Source organism: Rhea pennata, chromosome 2 (assembly GCF_028389875.1).
Source record: "Rhea pennata isolate bPtePen1 chromosome 2, bPtePen1.pri, whole genome shotgun sequence".
In the NCBI taxonomy this organism is placed as follows: domain Eukaryota; kingdom Metazoa; phylum Chordata; class Aves; order Rheiformes; family Rheidae; genus Rhea; species Rhea pennata.
Window position 1 is genome coordinate 105,879,962 of NC_084664.1, and position 9,646 is coordinate 105,889,607.

The following is a 9,646-nucleotide window of genomic DNA, read 5'->3' on the forward strand; positions in this document are numbered from 1 at the left end:
TTCCAGCTGGGCCTTAAGGTTATTTTCCTTCATTTATGTTAGTCTGGTGGCCTGAGGGGTGCAAATGTCATCAATTCCCCTTTTGGTGAGTGTGGAGCAGACCTACATCCCCTGGCTTGAAACAAACTCACAGTTCAACCAGGAGAAGCCTCCCAGTTTGCACGTACCTTTTGTAAAATTTGAAGGCCCTTATGTTTAAAAAGAATAAAACAATTTTTTTCTTAGTAATGATAATTATTCTTAACATTTGAAAAAATATGGACAGCAAAGGTATGGCCTAGAAGAACGTGTAACCTCAACTGCAGGTACAGCCTGCACTGATGAGGTGCTGGAATTCTGAGCATAGGGAGAGATGGTCTGGTTTTTCTTTATTATGGAAATGCGGAAATCATTAATGTGGAAAAAATGCTTCAGTTAGTAATTTCCTATAAGGTTATGAGGACTCTATGTGAACTCTGAGGACACTGGTATCTTTATTTTATGTATACATACATATAATTAGGAAAGAACAGCTCTATATGATTATAGAGCTACAAAAATAGATTTACATATATGAATTGTAGTTATGGAATGTTTTATTAAATGTATTTTATTTATGAAATACTTTAGATTTTAATTTGTTAAAGAAATGGAAGCTCTAGGTAGTCCAATAGTGGTCCCAGTAGACTAAGGTTAAATAAGAAACTGTTACTCCTTACTATCTTCGGTAAGTAGGTCTCTGGCTAGTCATACTAAAGTGACCACAGAAAGCTTTCTATTGCTATAACAGCTAAAATCACAACCATTTGTTTAGTTATGAAGTTATTTGTATAAATGCAGGCTAGCAGAGACCATGGTGCCCAGGATTGTTTCAGTTTGTAAATCTGCAAGGAAACATTTTCTTCAACATGTAAGTTTGTCATATTTTATCTATTTAATACAGTCATTTTCATAAGACTCTTTTAACCACATTGATTAGTAGTCCAAGTGATATTTCTTCCTGACTGTCCTTACTGTGATCAGTTAGTCAAATTTACCTCTTATTTTAGAACCAAGTTGTTATTGGTGTATAATATTACACTATGATTTTGTACTCATTTACCAAGTTAAAGTAATGCTATCAAATAATGGATATTCTAATTTCTTTTTGTTTTTAAATAGCAACTGTGCTTGCTGTAATCTTTTCAGGTAATGTGGTAGCTCTTTCATTTTCAGTCTGCATCAGCATTTCTACAATTTAATTTGCTTATGCCAAATTAAATTCCAAACACAAAATTCCCAGCTTCTCTTTATGAAAAAATAAAATATCTTAATAAAGCCAACAGCAGATTTCAGAAATGTAGGAAAACTGGCAGCACTACTGAGGAAAACAAATTGGTTTGAATAGAGGCCCAGTTAAACTTGAAACCTACCTCAAAGGCAGTTGCATCGACAGTCTGCCCAGCTTTGGCAGCCCTGGTAGCTGCTGAATGAAGCTGAAGTCTTGTTATTGCTTAAAGCAGTAATCCTACACCAGTGTTTCCAAAATAAAGCAGCAGAAGATTTTGGTTTCATAAAATGTCTTAGTTATTATTATTCTTCCTGCTTTGGAATACTTTTCCCCTTAAAACTCTCACATGAAGTTTGTGAAAGTAGTTAACTGCCATGTTATTTTGTTTAACAATCTGTTATAATCAAGGATCAGAATTTCAATTTCCAGATGACTCTATGTCCCAAGCACTTTAAAACCAGAAAAGAGTAATTTGAGAGGGGATGATTTCTAGTCGTGACAACAATTTTCCTCTGCAGAATAATTCCCAGATGAGTAAGGATAAATCTTGTCCATTTTTCTGACTTGAGTGAATGTTTACATTCCCATTTTTAATCTAAACTAGAAATTTCAACTAAAGTTTGGTGAATCAGAGTTGCTTGTCTATGACCTCTAATAGCCATCAAATCATCAAACTGTGACAAAGTAAATGTAGTTGAAAAGTATGCTTAATTAAAATTTTTCAATGAATACTTCTGCCTTTTTGTTTAATATCTGTGCATCTTACTGGTAAGTGGCCCCTCTTATTTTTAATCAGTTTTCAAATGCAAAAAGAAACATAATTCTTATTTTTATTTTTATTTTGACAATATCTTAGATTTGTTTAGGAGCGTGTAAATGTGTAATAACATATACTATTATCATTTTAGTACTATGTTCTAGCCAACGTACCTATTTTCATTTCAGATGCAAACAACGCACAGTACTGAGGAACATATTTTCTATGGACTTTTTTTTCTTATAATTTATTGGCTCCCATCCAAGTATTCACTGAATCAGAATTTTGCTAATGCTAGAGCTGGAGAATCAACTTTTTTCAAAAAACAAATCCTGTTATGAAAGATGCTCTCCTCATTTCTAAAGGCAGAGACATACAATAGTTCTTGAAGTAGGCCCAGTATACATATCATAATTGATTCAAAAAAAGTTTGTGTCAGCAATAACAGGTAACTTCAAATTTAGTATGAGATGTATACACAGTACAACAACCTATATTTCAAGGATGAAAGTAACTTTTGCAAATTATCATTTTCAAAAGAATTTGAGCCACACTCATGCCTAGGAGATAACTAAAACTATGATTTATGTCAGTAAATTAGAATGATCAGAAGTTTTGATTATATATAATCCAGGTCAAACATCAACCGTCGCATTGTATTAGTGAACTAATTAAATTGTCTTACTTGTTTTCCAATGAAATAGGACATAGGCGTTTCGGAATGAGCTTTTGGTTGTAATCAGGCCTCTTGTGGTTGTAGAAACTTGGGTATGTAACTGAACCTATGATGCTTTAGTTGTTAATTTTCCCTATCGCTGATCAATATATACTGATTTTTCATACAAAAGAAGCTGAAAGATACCAAAAAAATTTAAATTATTATCCACATCTTTGTTCAAATATATAGAAAGAATTTCTTCTAGTCAATTGATTTTTTTAATATATTGTCATTTTTATTTTTTAAAAACAAAATCTAAATAATATTTTCCAATCATTTTAGGAAATGTATTTCCAGCCTAGGTTTAGGTTCTTTTTTTTTGTTTGTTTGTTTTGTTTTGTTTTGTATATAACCATAATTTTGATTAAATACTTCTGGGTTTGGTTGGCAGGAACTGAGCTTTTTTGGTTTTATACTACATTTATGATTTTTAAAATGAAAATTAAAATATTTTTGTTTGGTAGTTTTTAATGCAAACTTCAATATTATCAAGCAATGGATTTTCCTCACTAAAATTTATAGTTTGACTAAAAACCCAAGAAGCATTTCTGAATAAAAATTCAATGGCTCTCCTTTAACTTTTTGTGAGTAATATGTTTACTTTGCTTGTAAACTAGTGTTTGGACCAAAAAAAATGTTTTTTTTTTCCCTATATTGTGTATTTGTCATAGCAAAATATGGCTTCTACATGTGTTATAACAGCATTCGGGGGAAAAAAAAAAAAAAAAAAAAAAGATAACCAAAGAAAAAATAGCAATGGTGAGCAAATTAAACCTCAGGACTACATTTTTAAACATACTTAATAATCAGGCATTGAAAAATTATAAAAAAGCAGCACAATTTAAATATACCATATTGCATTGGTAGACTATGCTATTTGGATAACACTAAGAACTTTGTAAACTAACAGAGAGAGAGAGAGCAGATACTATTGCACCTCAATTTGGACCATATTCCATAATACATTAGTTTTGAAAGAGAAGATGGTATAAGATGTTTTTCCCTTCTGATTGCCTCTTCCCTGCTCCATGATCCAATTTGCCATTTTTTTCAGTTGTGGATTTATGAGGATGCTTTGAAGCCATGATGTGACTTTGCAGGTTTATTTAACTGCTTTTATCATTTGCTTCATCCATCTTTCAGAAAAACTGATATGAAAACTGTAGCTGTGCAATTGAAGTAATTGCAAATTCTGGCATAAGAGTGGGAATAATTCACCAGAGCAGAGAAGAGTTGGATTTTCTTATGCTAGCATCCGAAGCTGAAGCCAGGATATGATAGAATTACAGCATCAGATCAAGCATACAAAATCATGTAGATATTTGTTTGGCTATTTTCATTGTTTTATTTGCAAGTTCACAAAGTACATAGCAATATAGCTAACTACCACGCCTCAAAATGATTCTTAATCCATGCAGGTTTTTCACTAATGTGTTTTAACATGGCCTCTATCCTAAAACCAAAGCCTAACTTTTATGTTACTTACCCTTCAGCAATACTTCTGCAAGTGTCAGAGATTTCTTTCCTGGAAGCCCAAGCCCCATCTTGTTTCCCTCATGCTTTACCAGAACCCCAGGGATTTACACTGCGTCTCCTGAAGACCTGCTGTTAATCCCTACGTGTGCCAGAGGGCTGCAGAGAGATCACTGACACGAATTCAAGAGGACAGACAGAATATAATACTGCCTTTGTAAAAATAAGCAAAACCAAATTCTCTATGCTATTTTCCCTCCCAAACAATTTATTTTCTTCTTTTGAATTAGAATTCACTTTTCCACTGGTTCTCCAGAGCTGCTGCACATTCATTTCTGTATGTTTTGACACAGTGACTGGGGCAACCACGACGTCATGTTTGAGGAGTCCAACAGCTCGAAACTTTTCAGCCATCTGCAAATTGCTTGAAGTCCATCAACATATTATACAACTTAATCTGTGAAGGCACATCAGAGAGCCCTGTGTGTGTCCGTCTACGACTTACATGTCAGCAGAGCCTGCCTGCCTAAATTCCGGGGGTTTCAGCCTCCGGACATGCTGAATAGTTGTAAAACTTCAATGTAACGGCTATGATGGAGGGCACGCTATGAGCCCTGGGCACGCTGAGAGCAGGCTGCCGTGCGCCGGTGCTGGCCGTGCAGCCCACGGCGTGTTTCTCCTGGCTGGACCTTGTTGGCAAGTCATAGCGGGAATGGGACCATTTGCTTGTTAGCCGTGAGCTGGATGCTGTTAAAGACAACCTGTTCTCAGGACAATTAATTCCTTTAAAAATGCATTGTGCGCACTGTGCCACCAAAACTAATGTCCATTAAACTGCATTTGTAATGATCGTTAATTGAGCAGACTATTTTTAAATAACTTTATGGTTAGGTCAATGGATGATAGAGGGAAAAGAAAGCTAAAATAATAGGAAAGAGCGCAAATTCCGTTTTTTCACTTATTGAATTAAAGCTTAACCAAATGACACCAAATATATCCAGAGCTGGAACTTCTTATGGGAGTCTAAACATTTGTCAGAAAAGTATTGCTGCCCCAGACTAAATCAATGGCATAACTGGTTATAACTCAAAGTAATATAAAACACCACTGCAGGAAAACAGTTTTTAAAGGTTCAAAGTACAAAGTGCTTTTGAAACAACATATTAAGATGTATTTCTTTTCCTCAGTATTCCTGGCCTTTTTATTCCTTTGTGTTTGTAACCCTGTATTACTTTTTCCACATGTTCTTTAGCTGTTTGCTTTTTATTTTACTAATGGCAGTATTTTGATGTTTTGCATTATTCATTCTTAGTCTATTGGCAAAACTGAGGGTCAAATTCTTTTCTCCAGTGAATGGAGCTAATGCAAAATTTAATTCATATTTATAACCAAGCTTATACAAGAAGAACATTTTCAGAAGTCTAAACAATCCGGTGAAGATTGTACAGTTTTTCATCCTGAATTTTTGGTATTATGAATAACAAAAATTCTGGGCCTATCTGTGGCATTTTTTTTTTCTTCTGTGTGTGTGTGTTTTTTCTTTTTCTTATTTTTTTCCTCTTTTCTCAGCACAGGATATGCTGTGAATTTAACATGGTACTAGTACTGCCAGTTTTGCATTGTTAGGATAAAGAAAGAATATTTTATCTCAACAAACACATCTTCTACTAAGACAGATTGTGACTCAAGTCATTGTGACTTTTGGACTGTATTTCCAGGAAGTAGGATGGTCTCTTCTAAAAAAAAAAAAAATATAAAAGGCATTTACACCAGATTTTTTTTTTTTTTTAATTAGCAAAATGATTTTCTTTAAAGATTATATTTGCAGGATGAAGTAGTGCCAACTGCTTTAAATATTTTTACTAAAAAGGTTAAGCAAGATTTTCTGATTCATTTTGAAGGATGCATTGACCTTTTCACCACAGGGCAAATTCTGCTAAAACCTTTTTTTTGCTTTCTATCCTTGTATGAGCAAAATATAAAATTGCTACAGTTTTTCTGCTGCAGTGCATTCTTGCGTTGTCTGAGATAACTTTCCAGTGGTACTTCTACTAGGATTTCCACACACAAAAAAAATTGGTTTGAATTTTTCTTAGTAATAAAAGGTAATGCACAGGCAAACTATTCCTGCCTAGGGACTAATTTGTGGAAGAAGAGTTTGTAGGGGATTTGGGGCAATTTTTTTTTCTTACTTTGTCTAAATTTATCTTATTTGAGGCAATACTATTACCTCAATGATTCCTACTAAGAGGAAAAGGTAGTCACATATATGTTTAGTTTTCTGAACTTAAATAGCTGTCTTTCGCAGAATAATTTGAGAGTTTATTTACCCAGACTACAAAGTGTATAAGGGCCTATTTTCTGGAACCAAACTGGAGGTTTTATCTTGTAGATTTTTTTTGAAAATTAACTCCTAATAGTCTGGAAACTGATGATAAAAAGGAGAAGTAAAAAGCACACCTGTATCATGCTAGCTTATTTTTAGACTCGTAGTTATAGCCTACAAATACGACTCTTATTTGTTTCTCTATGGTAGGATCTACCAAATGTATGTAGCGTAAACAATATTTTCGGAGAGATTCATGGATGATATGAATCACTTTAGGTCTATTGCTACACTGAGATTCAGGTGGTTTAACAACAGGTAAGGACAGCCAGTATTTCCTCGTAGTTTATTTTCCTATTATTTATTACATTTTTTTTTTCAGTATGTTCTGCCAAAACATACTTTGGAAGTTTTGTTTGAGGTTGATTCTCCTGACTCTCTAAAATAATTCACATTCTCATCTGCTGTAGTCCAATAATAGTAATACAAACGTACTTGTCTTTGAGTTGTGTACAAAAGCATCTGCAAGTACGAAACAAGAACTGAGCATTTTTCTTCCTTTGTTCTATGATGAAAATATTCAGAATCAGGTTGAGCCTGAAAGAAAATATTTTCCTTTTTTTTTTTTCCTTTAAAAAACAACAAACAGAAAATGTTGATTTTGTGAAAACTGCAATTTCCACTAGTAAAGAAACAATCTAATAGAAAGATCCCCAAATTTCTGGAATCTTTATGTTAGATTGTGATTTTAATATTACACTCTTCTTTCTTAGTTCTTGTTTGTGTGTTTTTTTCCCCTCTAGGTTCTTAAGTTCTTCAACCTTCAGTTTAACTTCTGTTACAGAACTTAGTACATATAGTTACCGATTAAAAAGGTGAATTTAGACTGGGTTGAACTATTTCATGGGTAAAACTTGACAACCCTGTGCCTGCCAATCTTTGGGCCTAGTGTCCACCACTGTCCACTGAATTTTCACGTTTCACCCCATTCCTTTTCCTAACCTCACTTTAACTCCATAAAACCACTGTTCAAGAGAATCTATGGAAACATTTACAGCTTCCAAAAAAAAAAAATCTTGATTTTTTAAATGAAACAAATTCTCTTCTCTACTGCCATTTCTGTACACTCTGCTCAACAGAACATCATACTGCAGTGGGCTCTGCTTTTCAGTACTGCTTTCTGCTTTCCAGTTACACTTGCACACCATAAGGAGGAAAAAAAAAAAAAAAAAGGAAAAGAAAAAGGCTACAAAGGATGAAAAGCCTCTGAATATATTATACTGTTCTACACTTGCCAAGGAATATTAGAGCAGTGCCAACATACAGTGATTTCCCGTTATACTGATCTATTGTAACTTCCTAATATATTTTTAACAGTTCATGAATCTTAGTCAATTATTCGTTTCTCTTATCTAGATTTCATTTTCACTTTCTAGTGATAACAGGGGTCTTTCTGGGAGGCACAAATTATTGAATAAGCTTTAATTAGAATGCTCCAGGTAGGAAAGGTTCTGTAATGATGGCTCAGAAACGGTCCCCTTAATCCTGCAAAGCACTGCTAGAGCTCTGACGGGGGTTTTGTGAGTTTGGGGGGACAAAGGGTGAAAGATTTCATATAGGTGTATGCACATATGTGTATATATGTGTATGTGTGTATGTACATATCTATACACACACATTCACATACATACACATACACATAGGCACTATATATGTGTGTGTATGTGTGTATAAATATGATCATATATATAATATGATCTTAGACTGTTAAAAATATGTTTCTGCTCAGACTTATACAACCATCCAAAGAAGTTTTCAAACTTACGTGGGGTACTCCCCAAGCTTATGCGCCAAGAAAATCAGGAAGGGGGAAACAAGTAAAGATTTCTATTGTACATACCAGCTTCCCTAGAGAACCTCCATTTCATAACTGAAACGTAGTTGGTAGGACCCATCTGGCAGATGGGAGGATCTGCTGGTTGTTTTGAGATGTGCTCAATATGCTGGTAGGAGTATTGTTTTTCATTTTTTCTCTCTATCCTGTGTATTTTTCCTCTCTTTTTTTTAATCTTACTAGCACAGCCAAGAGAAATGTATTTTAATATTAGTCGTTGACTGTGAAGGATCAAAAGCCTAAACAGTGACAAAAAAAAAAAAAAAAAAAAAAAAAAAAAAAAAAAAAGACTTCTTTTGATGTATTATTTATATTTCAGCAAAGATTGTGAGGCTGAAATAGATTACTTACTGAACAGTACTAATCTGTGACAGACTGTCCTTTTCAATAATGCTCAAGCAACCAGCTAAAATAAAAGATAGTGCACAAAAAGCTGTGCAAAGAGTTTCACTCTCCTAATCTCCCATCTAAATGCCAATAGATATAATTAACATGCTGTGAACAAATGCCAGTTGGCTGCATTTTCCAAACAGGTTTTAAAATACTGAAAATAGATGGCCTAAGCCACTAGCAGAATATTTTTAAAACATCATTTAGAGTTAGAATAAGTTCAGTGTACGTGTGTGTGTGTGGGGGGGGGGGTTAATCAGCTGGATAGTCTGACCATACAGAGAGTATCTCAATAACATTTTCATAATAAATAAATTTTCCTAACTTTTTTCCTCTTAAAATTATCAGCTCTTATTTCAAGAATAAAAGTCAAATAACCATATCTTTAGAATTTTTGTTCTCTCCATTTGATCTACATTTTTTATTTTCTTTTTCTTCTTTTTTTCCCTATTCTTCACTTCAGTTTGGGTAAGTAGAAAGAGCAAACACTTTAATGCTCAGAGGAAAAAAGTCCATTAAATAAGAAAAGGGTGCACGTGACTTTTTGTGAAAAGAATGGGTTTGGAAAAAAATTTCAGAGTTTTGTATGGAGAAGGCTTCTCAGGGAGGAGAGAACTGGAGAAAGAATTACTGTAGTTTTAGGCAATACAAACATTGAAATATCATCTTGTGATTTTTGCCCTAACCCTATAAATAGAAGGGAAAGAAGAAAAATGTTTATTTGCCTTATTTTCAGTCGTATGCAGCATGAGTGTTATCTTGAAACTGGGAACAGAGAAAAAAAAAATATATATATATAAATGCCTAGCTAGAATCATTTTCCATATTCATTTGTTCTC